We start from the raw sequence: 13,385 nt of genomic DNA, 5'->3' as shown, positions 1-13,385 counted from the left end.
GATTCAAAGAACACAGAGAAGTAAGTGGGAGACTAAGTTTGGTGTTCACACACCAACTTAAGAATCCGATACTTACCCACACATAGTTGAGCTAACCACTTAAGTGCTTGAGGAGCAAGCAACTTCATTACTCTTTGCAGGAAAGGAAACAAGAACCTTAAAGCATGAAGCAACATTTAGGAAGAAGAAGGAGAAATCAAAGTGTTTCCTGACAACAAAGAGAAAACAAGGAATTTCACAAGGTGGTATTATTCCTTGATAATTCTTTAAAAAGGTTAAACAAAAGCATGCGTGTTCTGGTTTAAACTGTAAATGTTGACTCTTTCTGGAATGTGTAGTTTTTTTTTTTTGCTTTGAATAAAGTGAATGCTTAGATGTTTGGATATAACTTCACCTTCTTAAACAAGTGCCTGCCATGCTTGTTCTGTTTCCAAAATTAAAAGAAAAGCTTGAACAAAAGTAACTTGGTTAAATTAGTGACAAATCAAGTAGAATTAAGTGGTGGTATGCATGCTTGATTGTTTAGTCACATCACTAAAATTAGAGTGTAGAATTATCATTTTTTATGTAGAAGTAAAAATTGTCTATGGATCTTGATGAATAAATGTCTTTGGCCATGAAAAAGAAAGAAAAAGGAAAAGAAAAAGCCACGGAAAAAGGCAACCAAAAAGCAAAAAAATTGAGAAAATAAGCTAGGCACCAATGGTTTGAACTTCTGAGACAAATGCCTGTGGTGTTTATGTATTAAGGATATGCTTGGATGAATAGGTTCTGAGGAGTGTTTCAACACTTGGTAACTTGGGTTAACTAACCCGGGATTATCAACCAAAAGTCCATTATCAAGAGCAACCTCAATACAAAACATTTAGTCACACAAAGAGGTGCTGGGCACCAATGTCTCAAGAAGGAATGTGAACTAAAATGCCTAAAGTGGATATGTGTAGTGCACTGATAAGAAAAAGAAAAGGCCAAAGGCTTGTGCAACACATGACACTAAGCAAACAAGGAGCAAAAGAAGCTCTAAGAAAAAGAAAAGAAAAACAAAAGAAAAGTGCCAAAGACATAAGAATAACAGGAGGCCATAGCAATTTTTGATGGATGCAATGAAAAAGTGATAATCCTACCTGATAAGTATGAAAAAGTGATGCTGCAACTTTCTGCATAGAACCCTTCTGATGAACTTCAAATGCTTGCTAATATAGCCAATGTAATTACTTTATGTTCATACTTTCTTCTCAAATAACTCAGGACTTGCTTAGGGACAAGCAAGTATTAAGTTTGGTGTTGTGATGCCAAGGCATCATAGGCTAGTTTCACTAGCATTTTTCTGTTAGTTTTAGTTGTTTTATGCATTTTCTTGAGCTTAAAGTAACCAAAAATGGTTAAAATAAGAACAAAGTAATGAACCATCCAAACAATATGATTTCGATGCAAATTCCATGAGTTTTAGTTATATTACTTAAATGCTATGAATGAAAGATTTCTCATGAAATTTTGCAAGACTTTGATGCAATTGTTTGGATGATTTCAGGGAAGAAGAGGCTAAGCAAGGAAGCAACAAAATCAATAAAGGAAGCTTGAATATCACATGTGGAGTTTAAGTTCCAGTTTAAGCCTAAACTGGAGCTTAAACGCCAAAATCATGAAGGATAAGAAATGCTGGGATTGAAGTTTAACCTCCAGTTTGACCTCAAACTGGAGGTTAAACGCCAGAATGAAAAGCCTCACTTAAGGAGCATTCCACGTTTAACCTCCAGTTTGACCTCAAACTGGAGGTTAAACGCCAGAATGAGTATGCCACCCAGGGAGGAGTTCCACGTTTAACCTCCAGTTTGACCTCAAACTGGAGGTTAAACGCCAGAACCAGGAAGAGTACCAGGGGCCATTCCACGTTTAAGCTCCAGTTTGACTCAAACTGGAGCTTAAACGTGTTCGATAGTTTTTTCACTCCAGGGTTGCTCTCTCCATCTCCACGTTTAACCTCCAGTTTGACCCCAAACTGGAGGTTAAACGTGTTCGACACCTCCAGGGCCACCATTCCAAGCTTCCACGTTTAACCTCCAGTTTGACCTCAAACTGGAGGTTAAACGTGTTCGACCTCCAGTATGCCTCCACCCTTTTCCACGTTTAACCTCCAGTTTGACCTCAAACTGGAGGTTAAACGTGTTCGACACCTCCAGGGCCACCATTCCAAGCTTCCACGTTTAACCTCCAGTTTGACCTCAAACTGGAGGTTAAACGTGTTCGACCTCCAATATGCCTCTACCCTTTTCCACGTTTAACCTCCAGTTTGACCTCAAACTGGAGGTTAAACGTGTTCGACCTCCAGGGCTGCCCTTCCTATCTCCACGTTTAAGCTTCAGTTTAACCTTAAACTGAAGCTTAAACGTGTTCGACTACATGACTCTCCAGGGCTACCTTCTTCCATTTCCACGTTTAAGCTTCAGTTTAACCTTAACTGAAGCTTAAACGTGCTTCTACAAATGGCATCACTGGAAGTGTCTGGCGTTTAAGTTGCAGTTTAAGCTTAAACTACAACTTAAACGCCACTCTTGAAAAAAGGTTTCTGGGCCAAAAATATTGTGATTTAAGTTAGTCTTTGAGCACAATTATTAACTTAAACTTACTTTGGTATGAAACCCAATTGAATATCATGGTTTATGGGATTGGGCCTGAGGGATTGATGAGTTTGAAATCTCATTTATTGAGTCATGTGCCATTATTTGATTATCACTAAGTTGGCTCAATAAATGTTACAGGATTTGGATCAACAACCTCATCAAGATTATGGATCATAAACCCAAGACAAAAGGAAAGCAAGGAGAGGCCTCAAAGCCCAAGAAGCACAACTGAAGCTCAATATAGAAAGTGTATAAATAGGATAGAAGTTAAGTTAGAAAGGAGGACTTTTACTTTCACTTTTAGCTAGTTTCTTTTTCTTTGTAATTGAATTGAGAGCTATGATTCACTAAACCCCCTTTCATTGGGTTAGGGAGCTCTATTGTAATTCAATGAATCAATAATAGTTTATCTTCTTCTTCAATCTTTTCTCTTGAATTTTGTTAGAAAGCTTCTCGATCTAATTCCATTGAGTAGTTGTCTTGGGAAAGAGACTACTCATACTTGGAATCCTTCGGAGCCTTGGGAAAGGAATGGAGGATTCATGCTAGAGAAGCTTTCTCACAGTGGATTGGATTGGGGTTTGGATGGATATTGTGACATGTAATCCTACCAAATTGTGGTTCATGAAATTGTGTGGTATAATCAGTGATCAAGCATCATCTCTTCTTATGAACATTTAAACCAAGGGATTGGGAATTTGTTTGTTTTTAGAGAGCATTGGTGAGCCAAGGAATTGGGATCCAATCATATAAGATTGCCAAGCAAAATTCAATGAATGCATTGGTTGAGGAAGAGATTTACATGTTTTGATTCGGAGATTTCAATATCTCCTAAACCCAATGAATTCCCCATTTCTGATTTCCACTTTCTCTTTACATTCTGCAATTCAATTCTTGCAATCATCCCCATTCCCTTTTAATTTCAGCAATTTACATTCTGCTCTTTAATTCATGCAATTTAAGATTCAGCCATTTAATTTTCTTGTCATTTACTTTTCCCGCCAATTTTACATTCCGCAATTCTCATCTCAAATCTTGATTCCGCTCAACTAGAACACACTTCTAATCCGAATTGCTCACTCAACCAATCCTTGTGGGATTCGACCTCACTCTATTGTGAGTTTTTACTTGACGACGATAACCGGTGCACTTGCCGGAAGGAATTTTGCCGATCGTGCAATTTCCTAAATCGTAGCATAACACGTTTATGCGCATCAATGATGGATTCATCCTCATCCTTCCCAGTATCTAGGATTATGAAATCAACAGGGATGTAAAGGCCTTCAAACTTTACTAACACGTCCTCTACCTGTCCATAAGCCTCTTTTCTTGAATTGTCTGCCATCTCTAATGAGATTCTAGCAGCTTGAACCTCAAAGATTCCTAGTTTCTCTATTACAGAGAGTGGCATGAGGTTTATTCCTGACCCAAGGTCACATAGAGCCTTCTCAAAGGTCATGGTGCCTATGGTACAAGGTATTAGGAACTTTCCAGGATCCTGTTTCTTCTGAGGCAATCTCAGTTGATCCAATGCATTTAGTTCATTGGTGAACAGGGGAGGTTCATCTCCCCAAGTCTCTTTACCAAATAAATTGGCATTCAGCTTCATGATTGCACCAAGGAACTTGGCAACTTGCTCTTCAGTAACATCTTCATTCTCTTCTGAAGAGGAATACTCATCAGAGATCATGAAGGGCGTAAGGAGGTTTAATGGAATCTCTATGGTCTCTATATGAGCCTCAGAGTCCTTTGGTTCCTCAAAGGGAAACTCCTTGTTGATCACTGTACGTCCCAGGAGGTCTTCCTCCTTGGGATTCACGTCCTCCCCTTCCTCTCTAGGTTTGGCCATGTTGACTATGTCAATGGCCTTGCACTCTCCTTTTGGATTTTCTTCTGTATTGCTTGGGAGAGCACTAGGAGGGGTTTCAGTGATCTTCTTACTCAGCTGGCGCACTTGTCCTTCCAAATTTCTAATGGAGGACCTTGTTTCATTCATGAAACTCACAGTGGCCTTAGACAGATCAGAGACTAAGTTTGCTAAATTAGAGGTATTTTGTTCTGAGTTCTCTGTCTGTTGCTGAGTGGATGATGGAAAAGGCTTGCTATTGCTAAACCGGTTTCTTCTACCACTATTAAAGCCTTGTTGAGGCTTTTGTTGATCCTTCCATGAGAGATTTGGGTGATTTCTCCATGAGGGATTATAGGTGTTTCCATATGGTTCACCCATGTAATTCACCTCTGCTATTGCAGGGTTTTCAGGATCATAAGCTTCTTCTTCTGAACATGCCTCTTGAGTACTGTTGGATGTAGCTTGTATTCCATTCAGACTCTGAGAAATCATATTGACTTGCTGAGTCAATATTTTGTTCTGAGCCAATATGGCATTTAGAGTATCAATTTCAAGAACTCCCTTCTTCTGAGGCGTCCCATTACTCACAGGATTCCTCTCAGAAGTGTACATAAACTGGTTATTAGCAACCATGTGAATAAGTTCTTGAGCTTCTGCAGGCATTTTCTTTAGGTGAATGAATCCACCTGCAGAAGTATCCAATGACATCTTAGCTAATTCAGATAGACCATCATAGAATATATCCAAGATGGTCCATTCTGAAAGCATGTCAGAAGGACATTTTTTGGTCAGTTCCTTGTATCTCTCCCAAGCTTCATAGAGGGATTCACCTTCTTTCTGTCTGAAGGTTTAAACATCTACTCTAAGCTTACTCAGCTTTTGAGGAGGAAAGAACTTGGCTAAGAAAGTCTTGACCAGCTTATCCCAAGAGTTCAGGCTATCTTTAGGTTGAGAATCCAACCATATTCTAGCTTTGTCTCTTACAGCAAACGGGAAAAGCATGAGCCTGTAGACTTCAGGATCTACTGCATTGGTCTTAACAGTATCACAGATCTACAAGAATTCAGTTAAGAACTGAAAAGGATCTTCAGATGGAAGTCCATGAAACTTGCAGTTTTATTGCATCAGAGAAACTAATTGAGGTTTCAGCTCAAAATTGTTTGCTCCAATGGCAGGAATTGAGATGCTTCTTCCATGTAAATTGGAATTAGGTGCAGTAAAGTCACCAAGCATCCTCCTTGCATTATTATTTTCGGCTGCCATCTCCTCTTCCTGTTCGAAAATTTCTGTAAGGTTATCTCTGGATTGTTGTATTTTAGCTTCTCTTAGTTTCCTCTTCAGAGTCCTTTCAGGTTCAGGGTCTGCTTCAACAAGAATGTTCTTGTCCTTGCTCCTACTCATATGAAAAAGAGGGAACAGAAAAATAATAATAATAGGGATCCTTTTTACCCAGCTATAGAGGTTCCCCTGTGTGAGTAGAAGAAGAAAAGAATGTAATGTAAAGAAGGGAAGAAGAGAAAATTCGAACACAGATGGCAGAGGGGGTTCGAATTTGGGTGAGATGAAGTGTTGGTAGATGAATAAATAAATAGAAGAAGATGAGAGAGAAGGAGGATTTTCGAAAATAAAATTTTGAAAAGGGGTTAGTGATTTTCGAAAATTAGGAATGAAATCAAATTAAAATTAAAAATTGAAACAATTAGTTAATTAAAAAGAATTTTTGAAAAAGAGGGAAGAGATTTTCGAAAATTAGAGAGAGAGAGAGTTAGTTAGGTAGTTTTGAAAAAGATAAGAAACAAACAAAAAGTCAATTAGTTAGTTGAAAAAAATTTGAAAATCAATTTTGAAAAGATAAGAAGATAAGAAGTTAGAAAAGATATTTTAAAATCAAATTTTTGAAAAAGATATGATTTTGAAAAAGATAAGATAAAAAGATATTTTTGAAAAGATATGATTAAAATTAATTTTGAAAAAGATTTGATTTTTAAAATCACAATTAATGACTTGATTCACAAGAAATCACAAGATATGATTCTAGAACTTAAAGTTGAATCTTTCTTAACAAGTAAGTAACAAACTTGAAATTTTTGAATCAAAACATTAATTGTTGATGATATTTTCGAAAATATGATGTAAAATTAAGAAAAAGATTTTTAAAAAATATTTTTAAAATTTTTGAAAATAAATAAGAAAAATGAAAGAGATATGATTTTTGAAAAAGATTTTGAAAAAGATAAGATTTTTAAATTGAAAGTTTGATTTGACTCATAAGAAACAATTGAATTTTAAAAATTTTTGAAAAAGTCAATCCAAATTTTTGAAATTTATGAGAGAAAAAAGGAAAGATATTTTTTTTTATTTTTGAATTTTTAAAGATGAGAGAGAAAAACATGAAAAATGATGCAATGCATGAAAATTTTGGATCTAAACATGTGATGCATGCAAGAACACTATGAATGTCAAGATGAACACCAAGAACACTATGAATGTCAAGATGAACATCAAGAACTTATTTTTGAAAAATTTTCAAGAAAAGAAAACATGCAAAACACCAAACTTAGAAATTTTTTATGTATAGACACTATGAATGCAAGAATGCATATGAAAAACAAGAAAAGACACAAAACAAGAAAATATGAACATCAAACAAGAAGACTGGCCAAGAACAACTTGAAGATCATGAAGAACACTATGAATGCATGAATTTTCGAAAAATGCATAAAATTTTTAGAAAAAAATGCAATTGACACCAAACTAAAAAAATTGACTCAAGACTCAAACAAGAAACACAAAATATTTTGATTTTTTATGATTTTCGAAAAACATATAGGAAAAAGAAAATAAGAAATTCAAAATTTTTAATAAGAATCCCAGGAATCTTTCAATGTTAGCCTAAAGCTCCAATCCAAGGGTTAGACATGGCTTAATAGCCAGTCAAGCTTTAGTATGTAACTCAGATATACTGCTCATTAGTTATCAAATTAACTTGCCTCTATGCTGATGGTTTGGAAACCTTAGTCCAAAAGATTTTAGACAAGGCTTTACAGCCAGCCAGGCTTCAACATGCTTCATGAAACACTAGAATTCATTCTTAAAAATTCTGAAGAAAAATGTAAAGTTTTTTTTTTTGAAAATATTTTTTTTCGAATATTAATTGGGAAAAACGAAGAAGAAGAAAATATTTCTGAAAAATTTTTTTGAAAACTTTTTGAAAATAAAATAAGAAGAAAATTACCCAATCTGAGCAACACGATGAACCGTCAGTTGTCCAAACTCGAACAATCCCTGGCAACGGCGCCAAAAACTTGGTATGCGAAATTGTTACTCTGAGGTTGTAAAATTTGTTGTTCATTCTCTCCCTGGCAATGGCGTCAATAACTGGTGCACAATACCATGGTCCAAACATAACTTCACAACTTCGCACAACTAACCAGCAAGTGCACTGGGTCGTCCAAGTAATAAAACCTTACGTGAGTAAGGGTCGATCCCACGGAGATTGTCGGCTTGAAGCAAGCTATGGTCACCTTGTAAATCTCAGTCAGGCGGATATCAAATGGTTATGGAGTTTTCGAATAATAATAATAAATAAACAGAAAGTAAAGATAGAAATACTTATGTAATTCATTGGTGAGAATTTCAGATAAGCGTATAGAGATGCTTTCGTTCCTCTGAGTCTCTGCTTTCCCGCTGTCTTCATCCAATCAATCTTACTCCTTTCCATGGCAAGCTTTCTGTAAGGGCATCACCGTTGTCAATGGCTACATCCCATCCTCTCTGTGAAAATGGTCCAAATGCTCTGTCACGGCATGGCTAATCATCTGGAGGTTCTCGATCATAATGGAATAGGATTTACTATCCTTTTGCGTCTGTCACTACGCCCAGCACTCGCGAGTTTGAAGTCCGTCACAGCCATCCCTTCCCAGATCCTACTCGGAATACCACAGACAAGGTTTAGACTTTCCGAATCTCAGTAATGGGCCGCAAACTGGGTCAAAAACAGTCCAAAATTCGCTGGTTTCGAATTTTGCCACGCTGGTTTTTTGTCACTGCGACGTGGCCGCATGGATCACGTGGTCGCGTCGCCTAGCATCAGGGAAACTATATCATATTATATATCAAATCGAAGCCCCGGACGTTAGCTTTCCAACGCAACTGGAACCGCGTCATTTGTACCTCTGTAGCTAAAGTTATAGCTGTTTGAGTGCGAAGAGGTCAGGCTGGACAGCTTAGCAGTTTCTCCAACTTCTTGTATTCCTTCCACTTTTGCATGCTTCCTTTCTATCCTCTGAGCCATTCCTGCCTTATAATATCTGAAAACACTTAACACACATATCAAGGCATCTAATGGTAATAAGAGAGGATTAATAATAAGCAAATATAAGATCAAAGAAGCATGTTTCCAATCAAAACACACAATTAGGAAGGAAATATAAAACCATGCAAATAGTATGAATAAGTGGGTAAAAGAGTTAATAAAAACCACTCAATTGAGTACAAGATAAACCATAAAATAGTGGTTTATCAGAGCGTCAGATAATCATCACATTCATCATGTTCTTGGGTGCGAATGGATATATTAGAAGCGGAATAAGTTGAATTGAATAGAAAATAGTAGTACTTTGCATTAAATCATGAGGAACAGCAGAGCTCCACACCTTAATCTATGGAGTGCAGAAACTCTATCGTTTGAAAATACATAAGTGATAATGGTCTAGGCATGGCCGAATGGCCAGCCCCCAAACGTGATCAATATGATCTAAAGATGAACTAAAAATCATAAGATGTCTAATACAATAGTAAAAAGTCCTATTTATACTAAACTAGCTACTAGGGTTTACAGAAGTAAGTAATTGATGCATAAATCCACTTCCGGGGCCCACTTGGTGTGTGCTTGGGCTGAGCTTGAAGTTTACACGTGCAGAGGCTTCTTCTGGAGTTGAACGCCAAGTTGTAACGTGTTTTTGGCATTCAACTCTAGTTCGTGACGTGTTTCTGGCGTTTAACTCCAGACAGCAGCGTAGAACTGGCGTTCAATGCCCTTTTGCGTCATCTAAACTTTGGCAAAGTATGGACTATTATATATTGCTGGAAAGCCCTGGATGTCTAATTTCCAACGCAATTGGAACCGCGCCATTTTGAGTTCTGTAGCTCCAGAAAATCCACTTAAGTACAGGGAGGTCAGAATCCAACAGCATCAGCAGTCCTTCTTCAACCTCTGAATCTGATTTTTGCTCAAGTCCCTCAATTTCAGCCAGAAAATACCTGAAATCACAGAAAAATACACAAACTCATAGTAAAGTCCAAAAATGTGAATTTAACATAAAAACTAATAAAAACATCCCTAAAAGTAACTAGATCCTACTAAAAACATACTAAAAATAATGCCAAAAAGCGTATAAATTATCCGCTCATCAGTTGCCTGAGGCATAAGGGCGCGCATGCGCCATGTACGAGCGCGCGCTGATGGAGCACGTGGGTCCACTAAAGAGAAATCGTGGCCAGCGATTTCTAGCTCATTTTGGGCCCAATCCAACTCATTTCGGATGCTATTGAACCCAAGAATTGAGGGGGGAATGAACCAAGGAGTCATAGTTTAGTTTTCATCATGTTTTAGGGTAGAATTCTAGAGAGAGAAGCTCTCTCTTCTCTCTAGAATTTAGGGTAGTTTAGGTTTAATTTTCTTGAATCTCACTTTTAATTCTTGTTTTGATTTAGTTTTCCTTTTAATTTCTTGTTGTTACATCTTAATCTTCTTAGTTTCTCTTGTTCATTTCCTTTATTTTGTTACTTTTATGTCGATGAACCCTTGTTGGATTTCCATTTTCTTTCAATGCAATTTTATGTTTCCATGCTCTTTGATGTTGATCATGATTGTTATTATTGATTTCTTGTTCATGGTAGTTATGGGTTCTTTTAATTCTTGCATTTTATGATGTTTACTTTTATTGCACACTAGGTGTTTGATAGAATGTTTCCTTTAGTTTTTGATTAGTTCTCTTTACTATTGGCCTAGGCTAAGGGAATTGAGTGACCTTGAGTCATTGGGTCTCATTGAATTTGTGATTTGAGAACCCTTGGTGATCAATTTGATACTCATTGACGCCAACCCACTACTAATCTAATTAGTAGGTAGGTTGGGACTTATGGGTTGATGTGATCAAACCTATTTGACGTACTTCAAGCCTAGGAGTAGATATTACGTACTTAAAGCTTTTGGAGGTAGAATTAATAGGTTGGTACCTCATAATTATCAATATATGGTTTGTTGACAAGGATGGTGATCTAAATTTCCCATGTCTTAGCCAAGAGTACTTTTCCTTTATTTTATTAGTTAATTATTCATTTACTTTTCTTGCCATTTATTTTCTTGCCCAATTATCATCCAAACCCCCCTTGCTCTTCATAGCCAATAATTGACCACTTCATTGCATTTCCTTGTGAGACGACCCGGAGTCCAAATACTCCGATTAATTTTCATTGGGGTTTGTACTTGTGACAACTCAAATTTTTTATGTGGGAATTGTTTGTTGGTTTAGAACTATGCTTACAACGAAGTTCTTATTTCTAGAAGAGAAATTCTAAACCATCGAGCAAAATTCATTCATCAAAATGGTGCTGTTGCCGGGGAGTTGCAATGGTGTTATATTATTGGCTATTGTATATATGTTAATATGCTTCTTTGGTAGTTTTTGCTTGTTTTAGGAGTTAGTTTTTATTAGTTCTTACGAGTTTTGTTTTTATTTTCTCTTGCTATCATGAATTCTCACCCCTTTGGCTTTGAGTTTGGCTCAAATTATGTTGTAAGGAATGGGAACTACAATGGTAACATGCATCAAGGATTTGGGTATCAAAGATGGGAGGAGCCTCAAGGGATTGATAAACCTTATTGGCAACAACCCCCTCCGGTTTCTTATGGATATAATTCTAATCCTAATGCATATCAATCTAATGGATGTGGTGACCCTTATTGTAATTGTCAACAACCACCACCACATGCCTATGAACCACCTCCTCAACCTAATTTTGAACCACCTTACTCACAAGCCCCCTACCACCAAACACCTCATTATGACCCTAATTCTTATCCACCATACCAACCACCTTATGAACCATATGAACCACACATGGAATCATCACCATTCCAACACAATTACTCTCAAGAACCACCTCAATATACACCACCTCCAATGGATGATCCTCTCCAAGAATGTGTTAGTTTTTACATTCGAAGGCAAGAAGAGAACCAAAAGGAGTTTAAGGAGCTAGAAGCCAAGATGGCTACCCTAGCGGAAGCCGTTAGCAATATGGTCTCCTCCCGTCTAAGCCTATGCGATCAAGGAACTCCCATTGTTGAATGTGGAGAAGCAATCAAGGAGCATAGTGAGGGAGTGAGTTTAGAGCTTCAAGGTGTAGAAGAAGGGGTGAAACAAGGATTACCACAAGTGGAGGAAGGCGAGATAATTGAGCCAGAAGAAGTGGTTGAAGCCTTTGAAGAGGTTGAACAAGAGATAGATTCAATCATTGAAGAATTCTTATGTACAATTGAATCCTCTCCAATTGGCTTTGACATAGAGGGTAAGGAAGAAGATACCTCACCTCCCATACCCTTGGTAAGCAATGAAGAAGAGATTGAATTGGAAGGAAACTACCAAGAGGAGGAGGTTGAGCAAGAAGCAAGCTCCATCATTGAAGATGATTTCACACCAACTAATGAGTCTTTTGGAATTGATGAATCTCCTTCATTGTGTTGTGAAATTGATGACAAGGAAGACCGTGCACAACCTCCAACACATGGTTTGAGCAATGAAGGGTGTATAGAAGAAGTTGGTGAGCAAGGAATTGAAATTGAAGATGCTTGCAAAGAGGTGGAAGATGCAAAGGAAGAGCACAAGGGAATGGGTCTCACATTGGCTAAGTGTGGGGAGGTCCCCCTTCCTAAGTCACCATCATCCAACACAACATTCAAGTGGGTAAAATTCTTATCCCTAAGCTTCACTTTCTCACTTGAATATGGTTTGATTGAAAATGATTGTCAACTTAGAGCACTTCGTGGAGTTAAGAGTAAGAGAGAGTTGTGTAGTGGTTGGAAACATTATTCTAGGTTCATTATGGTTGCTTGCTCAAAGTTTGATTGCAAGGTTTGATTTGGAGCTAAATTGTATGGGTCTAGGAAGTTGTTTGGAGGCTTCTTTGAGAATTCCAAGGCTAAACCACCCAAGTGGAATCATGATGATCAATGGTGCACGAAATTGTGATCATCAATGGCGCCAACAACTTGGTACGCACAATTGTAATCTCAACTCTTTATCACAACTCCGCACAACTAACCAGCAAGTGCACTGGGTCGTCCAAGTAATAAACCTTATGTGAGTAAGGGTCGATCCCATGGAGACTGTCGGCTTGAAGCAAGCTATGGTCATCTTGTAAATCTCAGTCAGGAAGATTCAAATGGTTATGGAGATTTGATAATTAAAAGATGGATAAAATATAAAATAAAGATAGAGATAGAGATACTTATGTAATTCATTGGTAGGAATTTCAGATAAGCATATGAAGATGCTTTGTTCCTCTTGAACCTCTGCTTTCCTATTGCCTTCATCCAATCATTCATACTCCCTTCCATGGCAAGCTTTATGTTGGGCATCACCGTTGTCAATGGCTACTTCTCGTCCTCTCAGTGAAAATGTTCCAAATGCGCTGTCACCGCACGGCTAATCATCTGTCGGTTCTCGATCATGTTGGAATAGGATCCATTGATCCTTTTGCGTCTGTCACACGCCCACACTCGCGAGTTTGAAGCTCGTCACAGTTATCCCTTCCCAGATCCTACTCGGAATACCACAGACAAGGTTTAGACTTTTTGGATCTCAGGAATGGCCGCCAATTGATTCTAGCCTATACCACGAAGGTTCCAA

The 13,385-nt window shown here is 37.7% G+C and overlaps 1 non-coding gene across 1 annotated transcript; it reads left to right on the top strand.

Annotated features, from left to right (window-relative positions):
• Window positions 1–5,232: 5,232 nt before the first annotated feature.
• Window positions 5,233–5,340, top strand: LOC112746244 (small nucleolar RNA R71). The gene has a single exon (XR_003174138.1). It is a non-coding gene; the product is annotated as a small nucleolar RNA R71 (small nucleolar RNA).
• The last annotated feature ends 8,045 nt before the right edge of the window (window positions 5,341–13,385 follow it).

The sequence above is a fragment of the Arachis hypogaea genome, chromosome 14 (genome assembly GCF_003086295.3).
Source record: "Arachis hypogaea cultivar Tifrunner chromosome 14, arahy.Tifrunner.gnm2.J5K5, whole genome shotgun sequence".
NCBI lineage: Eukaryota > Viridiplantae > Streptophyta > Magnoliopsida > Fabales > Fabaceae > Arachis > Arachis hypogaea.
Note: the sequence above shows the minus strand (reverse complement) of the source record. Positions and strands in the feature narration are given on the sequence as shown.